This window comes from Pristiophorus japonicus, chromosome 9, assembly GCF_044704955.1.
Source record: "Pristiophorus japonicus isolate sPriJap1 chromosome 9, sPriJap1.hap1, whole genome shotgun sequence".
Taxonomy (NCBI): domain Eukaryota; kingdom Metazoa; phylum Chordata; class Chondrichthyes; family Pristiophoridae; genus Pristiophorus; species Pristiophorus japonicus.
The window spans coordinates 203890220-203903087 of record NC_091985.1 but is presented as its reverse complement, the minus strand read 5'-3'; the positions used below and the strand labels follow the sequence as shown (position 1 = coordinate 203903087).

The window sequence follows — 12868 nt, the reverse complement described above, 5'->3', positions numbered from 1 at the left end:
TGTGTTTGGGATTTGTTCCGTCAGGACAGCGTGGAGTTTTACTTGGAGCTGGTGTACTTGGTCACCGCCTTTGTCCCTTCCGACACAGCGTGCTTGGCCAGCTCCCCGGGTAGCAGCAGGCGCACGGCGGTCTGGATCTCCCGGGAACTGATGGTGCGACGCTTCTTGTAATGGGCCAGGCGGGAAGCCTCACCCGCAATGTGCTCGGAAATATCGTTCACAAACTAGTTCATGATGCCCATGGCCTTGGAGGAGATGCCGGTGTCGGGGTGAACTTGCTTCATCACTTTGTAGATGTAAATGGAGTAACTCTCCTTCCTCGACTTTCTGCGCTTCTTGCCACCCTTCGGTGGTGTTTTCTTGATTACTTTCTTGGCACCCTTTTTCGAAGCTGGTTTCTTTTTTTTTTGAATCGTAGCCAATCTTTCCAATTCTTTGTCACATCACAAACGCCAGAGGTCACCTTGCACACATCAAGGATCACCCTGCGCTAATGCTCTTAGCCAAAAGGCCTAGAGCCCAAACACCGTTCCTGGAAGTACTGCAATACCAGGTTCGTGCCATGGAGGTGGATGGGTCAGCAACCCCACACACCTCCGTGGAGGTGGAGGTGGATGGGTCAAGCCACCCCACCCACCTCCTATTTCCAAAAAGCATAGGAAAACTACCTTCCTGATCCAGGGAGAACGACTTTGGGGACATGGTTACTCCCCTGTCAGGTCAGTTACGCATGATCTTAGCCAAAAGGCCAAGAAGCGATTTCTTTTCCTCAGGCATCGTCTTGTTCAGTCAGGTACAGATATAAAGGAAATTCTGCTCCGGGCTCGCATTATACAGGCAGCCCCACACTCCGCCCACAGCCCTATGCTAATGAGGGATGGGTGAAGGCAATGACTGTAATTGGTTCATTGGCCACGTTGTCAATTTCCATTGTTCTGCATCTCTCTGATTGGTCTCTTTAAACATCCAATCAGATTTATTGCTCGCCAAAATCTCAAATTCTTGAATTAGGTCATCAATGACATCCCCTCCCGATTTATAATCTGTTCTTTATGTTTCATTCTGCTCTCAGGCAAAAATGGTTAATGATGGCCGGACTTATGAGGAAGGTTCACTCACGTTTTTTCCTGTATATATTCAATAATCTGAACAGCTATGTTTGTCGATCTACATTTCTACATGTTCGAGTCATTAACCGGTTTGTAACCGAGATTGCCTGAGGGTCACTTCTGATCAGGACATGGGAGTCCTTCTGTGAAGGCAAGAGCCCCTCACTGTCCTTCCGCCCTGATGCTAGCTTCCACCCATCGTTTAATTCAACACCTTTCTTATCTGTCACTGCTGTAACATGGATGTAACAGCATGGATTTATGAAGGGGAAGTCATGTTTGACAAATTTGCTGGAATTCTTTGAGGATGTAATGAACAGGGTGGATAAAGAGGAACCAGTGGATGTGGTGTATTTGGAATTCCAGAAGGCATTTAACAAGGTGCCACCTAAAAGGTTACTGCACAAGACAAAAGTTCACAGGGTTGGGGGTAATATATTAGCATGGATAGGGGATTGGTTAACGAACAGAAACCAGAGAGTCGGGATAAATGGTTCATTCTCGGGTTGGCAATCAGTAACCAGTGGGGTGCCACAGGGATCAGTGCTGGGACCCCAACTCTTTACTGTTATTTATGTATACTTGTATTTACTCTGTACACCCACCAAAGGGCTCATCCCCTGGAGTCCCAAGGGAGCACAGATATTTAAGGAGGCTTCACAGGTTAGAGAGGCACTCTGGAGACTTGCAACAAAAGACTACGGTCACACTTTACTTTGAGTTCACAGTGTTCAATCTGACTCGTTCTCCATCTACTACAACTGGCAATGAGATACAGATAGCGAACCCAAAGATGCAGAGCACAGTGTGCATCCTGGAGAAATTCTCGGAGGGAGATGATTGGGAAACTTTTGCGGAGTGACTCGACCAATACTTTGTGGCCAATGAGTTAGATGGGGAAGAAAGCATTGCCAAATGAAGGGCGATCCTCCTCACTGTCTGTGGGGCACCAACGTATGTCCTCATGAAGAAACTGCTCACTCCAGCAAAACCCACAGAGAAATCATACCATGATTTGTGCACACTTGTCTGAGAGCATTTGAACCCGAAAACATAGAAACATAGAAACATAGAAAATAGGTGCAGGAGTAGGCCATTCGGCCCTTCTAGCCTGCACCGCCATTCAATGAGTTCATGGCTGAACATTCAACTTCAGTACCCCATTCCTGCTTTCTCGCCATACCCCTTGATCCCCCTAGCAGTAAGGACCTCATCTAACTCCTTTTTGAATATATTTAGTGAATTGGCCTCAACAACTTTCTGTGGTAGAGAATTCCACAGGTTCACCACTCTCTGGGTGAAGAAGTTCCTCCGCATCTCGGTCCTAAATGGCTTACCCCTTATCCTTAGACTGTGACCCCTGGTTCTGGACTTCCCCAACATTGGGAACATTCTTCCTGCATCTAACCTGTCTAACCCCGTCAGAATTTTATATGTTTCTATGAGGTCCCCTCTCATTCTTCTGAACTCCAGTGAATACAAGCCCAGTTGATCCAGTCTTTCTTGATAGGTCAGTCCCGCCATCCCGGGAATCAGTCTGGTGAACCTTCGCTGCACTCCCTCAATAGCAAGAATGTCCTTCCTCAGGTTAGGAGACCAAAACTGTACACAATACTCCAGGTGTGGCCTCACCAATGCCCTGTACAACTGTAGCAACACCTCCCTGCCCCTGTACTCAAATCCCCTTGCTATGAAGGCCAACATGCCATTTGCTTTCTTAACCGCCTGCTGCACCTGCATGCCAACCTTCAATGACTGATGTACCATGACACCCAGGTCTCTTTGCACCTCCCCTTTTCCTAATCTGTCACCATTCAGATAATAGTCTGTCTCTCTGTTTTTACCACCAAAGTGGATAACCTCACATTTATCCACATTATACTTCATCTGCCATGCATTTGCCCACTCACCTAACCTATCCAAGTCGCTCTGCAGCCTCACAGCATCCTCCTCGCAGCTCACACTGCCACCCAACTTAGTGTCATCCGCAAATTTGGAGATACTACATTTAATCCCCTCATCTAAATCATTAATGTACAGTGTAAACAGCTGGGGCCCCAGCACAGAACCTTGCGGTACCCCACTAGTCACTGCCTGCCATTCTGAAAAGTACCCATTTACTCCTACTCTTTGCTTCCTGTCTGACAACCAGTTCTCAATCCATGTCAGTACACTACCCCCAATCCCATGTGCTCTAACTTTGCACATCAATCTCTTGTGTGGGACCTTGTCGAACGCCTTCTGAAAGTCCAAATATACCACATCAACTGGTTCTCCCTTATCCACTCTACTGGAAACATCCTCAAAAAATTCCAGAAGATTTGTCAAGCATGATTTCCCTTTCACAAATCCATGCTGACTTGGACCAATCATGTCACCTCTTTCCAAATGCACTGCTATGACATCCTTAATAATTGATTCCATCATTTTACCCACTACCGATGTCAGGCTGACCGGTCTATAATTCCCTGTTTTCTCTCCCTCCTTTTTTAAAAAGTGGGGTTACATTGGCTACCCTCCACTCCATAGGAACTGATCCAGAGTCAATGGAATGTTGGAAAATGACTGTCAACGCATCCACTATTTCCAAGGCCACCTCCTTAAGTACTCTGGGATGCAGTCCATCAGGCCCTGGGGATTTATCGGCCTTCAATCCCATCAATTTCCCCAACACAATTTCCCGGCTAATAAGGATTTCCCTCAGTTCCTCCTCCTTACTAGACCCCCCGACCCCTTTTATAACCGGAAGGTTGTTCGTGTCCTCCTTCGTGAATACCGAACCAAAGTACTTGTTCAATTGGTCCGCCATTTCTTTGTTCCCCGTTATGACTTCCCCTGATTCTGACTGCAGGGGACCTACATTTGTCTTTACTAACCTTTTTCTCTTTACATATCTATAGAAACTTTTGCAATCCGTCTTAATGTTCCCTGCAAGCTTCTTCTCATACTCCATTTTCCCTGCCCTAATCAAACCCTTTGTCCTCCTCTGCTGAGTTCTAAATTTCTCCCAGTCCCCAGGTTCGCTGCTATTTCTGGCCAATTTGTATGCCACTTCCTTGGCTTTAATACTATCCCTGATTTCCCTTGATAGCCACGGTTGAGCCACCTTCCCTTTTTTATTTCTATGCCAGACAGGAATGTACAATTGTTGTAGTTCATCCATGCGGTCTCTAAATGTCTGCCATTGCCCATCCACAGTCAACCCCTTAAGTATCATTCGCCAATCCATCTCAGCCAATTCACGCCTCATACCTTCAAAGTTAGCCTTCTTTAAGTTCTGGACCATGGTCTCTGAATTAACTGTTTCATTCTCCATCCTAATGCAGAATTCCACCATATTATGGTCACTCTTCCCCAAGGGGCCTCGCACAACGAGATTGCTAATTAATCCTTTCTCATTACCTCCCCCCTAGTTGGTTCCTCGACATATTGGTCTAAAAAACCATCCCTTATGCACTCCAGAAAATCCTCCTCCACCGTATTGCTTCCAGTTTGGTTAGCCCAATCTATGTGCATATTAAAGTCACCCATTATAACTGCTGCACCTTTATTGCACGCACCCCTAATTTCCTGTTTGATGCCCTCCCCAACATCACTACTACTGTTTGGAGGTCTGTACACAACTCCCACTAACGTTTTTTGCCCTTTGGTGTTCTGCAGCTCTACCCATATAGATTCCACATCATCCAAGGAAAGCATTCTGATGGCGAGGTACCGGTTCTGCACCTACAAAATGTCTGACGGCCAGTAAGTGCCGAGTTATGTCACCAAGCTAAGATGCCTTACAGGACATTGCGAATTTGAAGAACATTTGGAGCACATGCTCAGACACTTTTTCGTACTTGGCATTGGCCACGAAACCATACTTCGCAAACTTTTGACTGTAGAGACTCCAACCTTGAGTAAGGCCATAGCAATAGCCCAGGCATTCATTGCCACCAGTGACAATATAAAGCAAATCTCTCAGCACACAAGTGCTGCTACAAGTACTGTGAACAAAGTGATGTTGTTTTTGAATCGTAATGTAAAGGGCTGATCACATATACCTGCAAATACACGTCTGCAGATGTCTCAGAGTCCACCATCAAGGGTGATGAATGCAAGGCCATTAACACCTTGTTGACGCTGCGGGGGTGATCATTGTTTCCATTCATGCCGATTCAAAGAGTACATTTGCAAGGGCTGTGGAACAATGGGACACCTCCAACGACTGTGCAGGCGAGCTGCAAAGAATATTAAACCTAAAACCACCATGTTGCAGAAGAGGACAGATCCACAGAGGATCACGACGAACCAGAGCCTCAGATCGAGGAGAAAGAGGTACATGGAGTGCAGACATTCACCACAAATTGTCCCCCGATAATGCTAAATGTTGAACTAAATGGACACCCGGTGTTAATGGAGCTGGACACAGGTGCAAGCCAGTCCATCATGGGCAAAAATACTTTTGAAATGTTCTGGTGCAACAAGACCTCAAGGCCAGTCTTAACTCCAGTTCGTAAGAAACTAAGAACTTACACGAAAGAACCGATTCCTGTAAAGGTCTCCTACGATGGAGCGATGCACAAGCTACCACTCTGGGTGGTACCGAGCGATGGTCCCACGCTGCTCAGCAGGAGCTGGCTGGGAAAGATACACTGGAACGGGGACGACGTCTGAGCGCTATCGCCCGCTGACGACACTTCGTGTGCTCTGGTCTTAAACAAATTTCCTTTGCTGTTCGAATCAGGCATCGGGAAATTCCAAGGAGCAAAAGTGCAGATCCATCTAATTCCGGGGGCATGATCCATCCATCACAAGACGATAGCAGTACCGTACATGATGAGAGTAAGGGTAGAGATCAAGCTAGATCGGCTGCAAGGAGAGGGCATCATTTCACCGATCGAGTTTAATGAATGGGCCAGTCCTATCGTCCCAGTCCTCAAGGGAGATGGCACAGTCAAAATCTGAGGCGACTACAAAGTAACTATCAATCGTTTCTCCCTGCAGGACCAATACCCACTACCAAAGACCGATGACCTCTTTGCAACGCTGGCGGGAGGAAAGACGTTCACAAAGCTGGATCTGACTTCAGCCTACATGACGCAGGAACTGGAGGAATCATCAAACGCCCTCACCTGCATCAACACACACACACAAAGGTCTTTTTGTTTATAACAGATGCCCGTTTGGAATCCGATCGGCGGCGGCGATATTCCAGGAAAACATGGAAAGTTTACTGAAGTCGGTCCCACACACCGTGGTCTTCCAGGACGACATCTTGGTCACAGGGTGGAACACAGTCGAGCATCTGCAGAACCTAGAGGAGGTTCTCAGTTGACTGAACCGCGTGGGGCTCAGGTTAACACGCTCGAAGTGCGTTTTCCTGGCACCTGAAGTGGAGTTCCTGGGCAGGAGGATTGCGGCCGATGGCATCAGGCCCACCAAACACGCGAAGACGGAGGCAATCGAGAATGCACCGAGGCCACAGAACGTGATGGAGCTGTGGTCGTTTCTGGGACTCCTGAACTACTTTTGTAACTTCTTACCGGGTCTCAGCACTGTTAGAACCACTGCATGTCTTACTATGAAAAGGGGACGAATGGGTTTGGGGTAAAAGCTAAGAAAATGCCTTTGTAAAAGCGAGAAAATTGTTATGCTCAAACAAATTGCTTGTGGTGTATGATCCATGTAAGCCTTTGGTACTAGCATGTGATGCGTCGTCATATGGTGTCGGGTGTATATTACAACAAGCTAATGATTTCGGGAAACTGCAACTGGTTGCTTATGCATCCAGGAGTCTGTCTAAGGCTGAGAGAGCCGACAGCATGATTGAGAAAGAAGCGTTAGGGTGTGTCAATGGGGCAAAGAAAATGCATCAATATCTGTTTGGGCTAAAATTCGAATTGGAAACTGACCATAAGCCACTTATATCCTTATTCTCCGAGAGTAAAGGGATAAATACTGACACATCGGCCCGCATCCAGAGATGGGCGCTCACGTTGTCCGCATACAACTAAGCCATCCGCCACAGGCCAGACACAAAAAACTGCGCCGATGGTTTCAGTAGGCTGCCATTGCCCACCACGGGGGTGGAAATGGCACAGCCCACAGATCTAGCCATGGTTATGAAAGCATTTGAGAGTGAGCAATCACCCGTCACTGCCCAGCAGATCAAAACCTGGACAAGCAAGGACCCCTTATTATCTCTAGTCAAAAGCTGTGTGCTTCACGGGAGCTGGTCCAGTGTCCCAGTGGAAATGCAGGAAGAGATAAAGCCATTCCAGCAGTGCAACGATGAAATGTCTATACAGGCAGACTGCCTTCTGTGGGACAATTGAGTAGTGGTCCCCAAGAAGGACAGAGACACCTTCATCAATGACCTCTATAGTACCCACCCTGGCATCGTAATGATAGCCAGATCCGATGTGTGGTGGCCCGGTATTGATGCGGACTTAGAGTTCTGTATTCACAGATGTAATACATGCTCGCAGTTAAGCAATGCACCCAGAGAGGCGCTGCTAAGATAATGGTCTTGGCCCTCCAAACCGTGGTGTCGGGTACACATCGACTATGCAGGCCCGTTCTTGGGTAAAATGTTCCTTGTGGTTGTAGACGTGTATTCCAAGTGGATTGAATGTGAGATAATGTTGGCTAGCACGTCCGCTGCCACGACTGAAAGCCTGCGGGCCATGTTTGCCACACACAGCCTACCCGATGTCCTGGTCCTTATGAAAGGGAAATCATGCTTGACAAATCTTTTAGAATTTTTTGAGGATGTAACTGGTAGAGTTGACAAGGGAGAACCAGTGGATGTGGTGTATTTGGACTTTCAAAAGGCTTTTGACAAGGTCCCACACAAAACATTGGTATGCAAAATTAAAGCACATGGTATTGGGGGTAATGTACTGATGTGGATAGAGAAATGGTTGACAGACAGGAAGCAGAATGTCAGGATAAACTGGTCCTTTTCAGAATGGGAGGCAGTGAATAGTGGGGTGCCGCAAGGTTCAGTGCTGGGACCCCAGCTCTTTACAATATACATTAATGATTTCGATGAAGGAATGGAGTGTAATATCTCCAAGTTTGCAGATGACACTAAGCTGGGTGGCGGTGTGAGCTGTGAGGAGGACGCTAAGAGGCTGCAGGGTGTCTTGGACAGGTTAGGTGAGTGGGCAAACGCATGGCAGATGTAGTATAATGTGGATAAATGTGATGTTATCCACTTTGGTGGCAAAAACACGATGGCAGAATATTATCTGAATGGCAGCAGATTAGGAAAAGGGGAGGTGCAGCGAGACCTGGGTGTCATAGTACATCAGTCATTGAAAGTTGGCATGCAGGTACAGCAGGCGGTGAAGAAGGCAAATGGTATGTTGGCCTTCATAGCTAAGGGATTTGAGTACAGGAGCAGGGAGGTCTTACTGCAGTTGTACAGGGCCTTAGTGAGGCCTCACCTGGAATATTGTGTACAGTTTTGGTCTCCTAATCTGAGGAAGGACGTTCTTGCGACTGAGGGAGTGCAACGAAGGTTCACCAGACTGATTCCCGGGATGGCAGGACTGACATATGAGGAAAGAGTAGATCGATTGGGTCTGTATTCACTGGAGTTTAGAAGGATGAGAGGGGATCTCATAGAAACATATAAAATTCTGACGGGATTGGACAGGTTAGAAGCTGGAAGAATGTTCCTGATTGTTGGGGAAGTCCAGAACCAGGGGACATAGTCTAAGGATAAGGGGTAAGCCATTTAGGACTGAGATGAGGAGAAACTTCTTCACTCAGAGAGTTGTTAACCTGTGGAATTCCCTACCGCAGAGAGTTGTTGATGCCAGTTCATTGGATATATTTAAGAGGGAGTTAGATATGGCCTTTACGGCTAAAAGGGATTAAGGGGTATGGAGAGAAAGCAGGAAAGGGGTACTGAGGGAATGATCAGCCATGATCTTACTGAATGATGGTGCAGGCTCGAAGGGCCGAATGGCCTACTCCTGCACCTATTTTCTATGTTTCTATGTGAATGTGAGGTTTAATCAATACCTGTCAGTCTCTGGTATGTGACTGTGTATTTTTTCTGTAACTGTCAGTTTATGACGTGTAAGTGTGTATTTTATTCTATACGTTTCAATCTCTGGGATGCGAATGTGGGGTTTATTTTGTACCTACCAGTTTCTGGTATGCGACTGTGTATTTTATTCTGTATCTTTCAGTTTCTGGTATATGAGTGTGTATTTTATTACCTGCCCATCTCTGGTATGAGAGTGTGGGTTTAATCTAAACCTGTCAGTTTCTGGTATGTGAGTGTGTGTTTTAATTTGGACCGGTCAGTTTCTGGAATATGATTGTGGGTAACTTGTACCTGTCAGTTTCTGGTATGAGTGTGGGGGTAATCTCATGTATCAGTTTGTGGTATGTGAGTGTGGGAATTATCCTGTACCTGTCCGTTTCTGGTATGCAAGTGTGGGTTTTAATCTGCACCTGTCAGTTTCTGGTTAAAAAACATGTGGCTTTAATCTGAACCTGTCAGTTTCTGGTATGTGAGGGTGGGGTTTCCGCTGTACCTATCAATTTCTGGTCTATTATTGTGGGCTTTAATCTGTACCTATTAGTGTCTGGTATGTGAGTGTGGGTGATATTCTGTACCTTTCAGTCTCTGATATGTGAGCGTGGGGAGTAATCTGTACCTGTCAGTTTCTGGTATTTGAGTATTGGTTTTATCCCATAGCTGTTAGTTTCTGGTATATGTGTGGGGTTTAATCTGCACCTGTCAGTTTCTGGTAAAAAGTGTGGGTTTTAATCTATACCTATCAGTTTCTGGTGTGCAAGTGTGGGTTTTATTCTGTATATTTCAGTATCTGGTATATGAATGTGGTCTGTTTCAATAGTGAAACAGCATTTGATCCTCCCGCTCCGTGTGGCCTGAAGATTCACAATGTAACTCAGCCACTCCAGATCACTGTTGGACTGACAGCTTCTGCTGCCTGTGCGAATAGGATTGAGGCCAGTTCTGTGTCTCTGCGCTCTGTGAGGGATAATGTACTTACTGTATGCGAGAAGGAGCTGCCTGCACTTTTCATTGTGTTCCGGATGGAAAAAATATCACCTTTATACTGCATCAATGAAGTATTTTGCTTTGAGAATAATAATACCAGAAAAATATTAGTTATGATATGGACAACTGATGGGGAGAATAGAAAATAAAGTAGAAACATAGAAACATAGAAAATAGGTGCAGAGTAGGCCATTCGGCCCTTCGAGTCTGCACCACCATTCAATAAGATCATGGCTGATCATTCCCTCAGTACCCTTTTCCTGCTTTATCTCCGTACCCCTTAATCTCTTTAGCCGTAAAGGCCATATCTAACTCCCTCTTGAATATATCCAATGAACTGGCATCAACAACTCTCTGCGGCAGGGAATTCCACAGGTTAACAATTTTCTGAGTGAAGAAGTTTCTCCTCATCTCAGTCCTAAATGGCCTAACCCTTATCCTAAGACTATGTCCCCTGGTTCTGGACCTCCCCAACATCAGAAACATTCTTCCCGCATCTAACCTGTCCAGTCCCGTCAGAATCTTATAAGTTTCTATGACATCCCCTCTCATCCTTCTAAACTCCAGTGAATAAAGGCCCAGTTGATCCAGTCTCTTCTGATTTGTCAGTCCAGCCATCCCTGGAATCAGTCTGGTGAACCTTTGCTGCACTCCCTCAATAGCAAGAACGTCCTTCCTCAGATTAGGAGACCAAAACTGAACACAATATTCCAGGTGAGGCCTCACCTAAGCCCTGTACAACTGCAGTAAGACCTCCCTGTTCCTATACGCAAATCCACTAGCTATGAAAGCCAACATACTATTTGCCTTCTTCACCGTCTGCTGTACCTGCATGCCAACTTTCAATGACTGATGAACCATGACACCCAGGTCTTGCTGCATCTCCTCTTTTCCTAATCTGCCGCCATTCAGATAATATTCTGCCTTCGTGTTTTTGCCCCCAAAATGGATAACCTCACATTTATCCACATTATACTGCATCTGCCCACTCACCTAACCTGTCCAAGTCACCCTGCAGCCTCTTAGCGTCCTCCTCACAGCTCACACCGCCACCCAGTTTAGTGTCATCTGCAAACTTGGAGATATTACACTCAATTCCTTCATCTGAATCGATAATGTATATTGTAAAGAGCAGAGGACCCAGCACTGAGTCCTGCGGCACTCCACTAGTCACTGCCTGCCATTCTGAAAAGGACCAGTTTATTCCGACTCTCTGCTTCCTGTCCACAAACCAGTTCTCTATCCACATCAGTACATTACCCCCAATACCATGTGCTTTGATTTTGAACACCAATCTCTTGTGCGGGACCTTGTCAAAAGCCTTTTGAAAGTCCAAATACACCACATCCACTGGTTCTCCCTTGTCCACTCTGCTAGTTACATCCTCAAAAAATTCCAGAAGATTCGTCAAGCATGATTGCCCTTTCATAAATCCATGCTGACTTGGACCGATCCTGTCCCTGCTTTCCAAATGTGCTGCTATTTCATCCTTAATAATTGATTCCAACATTTTCCCCACTACTGATGTCAGGCTAACTGGTCTATAATTACCCGCTTTCTCTCTCTCTCTCTCCTTTTTTTCAAAAGTGGTGTTACATTAGCTACCCTCCAGTCCATAGGAACTGATCCAGAGTCGATAGACTGTTGGAAAATGATCACCAATGCAGCTACTATTTCTAGGGCCACTTCCTGAAGTAATCTGGGATGCAGACTATCAGGCCCCGGAGATTTATCGGCCTTCAATCCCATCAATTTCCCGAATACACTTTCCCCCTAATAAGGATATCCTTCAGTAGTAATGAATGTTTATGTTTATAATAAAGTAAAGTATCTGAAGAGAGGAAACCGTGATACAAACAGGGTCCTTGTCTGAGCTCACTGCAGTACAGCGGCACTCAGATTTTCCACACCAGGTGTGTATGATGGTTCTACAGAAAGTTATCAGCATCCAGACACAATACAAATCCGGCACTGGTCCATGAATGGGATCACCTGATTGATACAGTCGCGGTGTATATCTTCCACTCCCATAGGACTACCTGTAAAATTCTGAATTGTTTTCTGGATTATAACCACAGGTACCTGGGCTGTACAACAATTGTTCTCAGTCTATTGGAACCGAGTTAAGTGCCTGTGCAGGCAACAGAATGTCACAGAGCCCAGATCCTGATGTATCTGAGGGAACGACAATGTATCTCTCGATCACCTTCTACATGGTTCTGGAGAACTCAACGCACTGAAACAAAATTACCAAATTTGAAATGTCTACTTTCTGTCCTGCTGCCTGCAATAGATGCACTTTGTGACACTCCTCACATCCTCACTGTCAGGCTGTGTTTCCATGTTCATGTCCAAGAACAGCAGACACAGTGAGATTGGGACTGAATCAGGAACATTCACTACTGATTTGGTGAAAGAAAGCAGCAATGATTTGAAAGAGTGCGGTGATTAACTTTCTCTGTTACCTTACACTGTACACATCCTCTCCCTTCCCCCACTCACTCCATGTTCCCAAACTACTTCCTGCTCCACTCTGCCTCTTACAAACAGCCCCCGATACCCCGACACAAAGCCCATTTACAGACACATTCCCAATGCGATGTACTGCTGTAAGGAGGCTGCTGTTTGCTCCCTTACTTGGGCCCGGGATATCTCCGCTCCCTGATGTGTTCAACGATCATCAGCCCAGCACAGAGGAAATGGCTGCTGCTGACAAAGCTGGGGGTGG

At 46.1% G+C, this 12868-nt stretch overlaps 1 pseudogene; it reads right to left on the bottom strand.

The window, feature by feature from the left end:
* Positions 1 to 516: 516 nt before the first annotated feature.
* LOC139274308 (U2 spliceosomal RNA) lies at positions 517 to 760 on the bottom strand (annotated as a pseudogene).
* Positions 761 to 12868: the final 12108 nt, after the last annotated feature.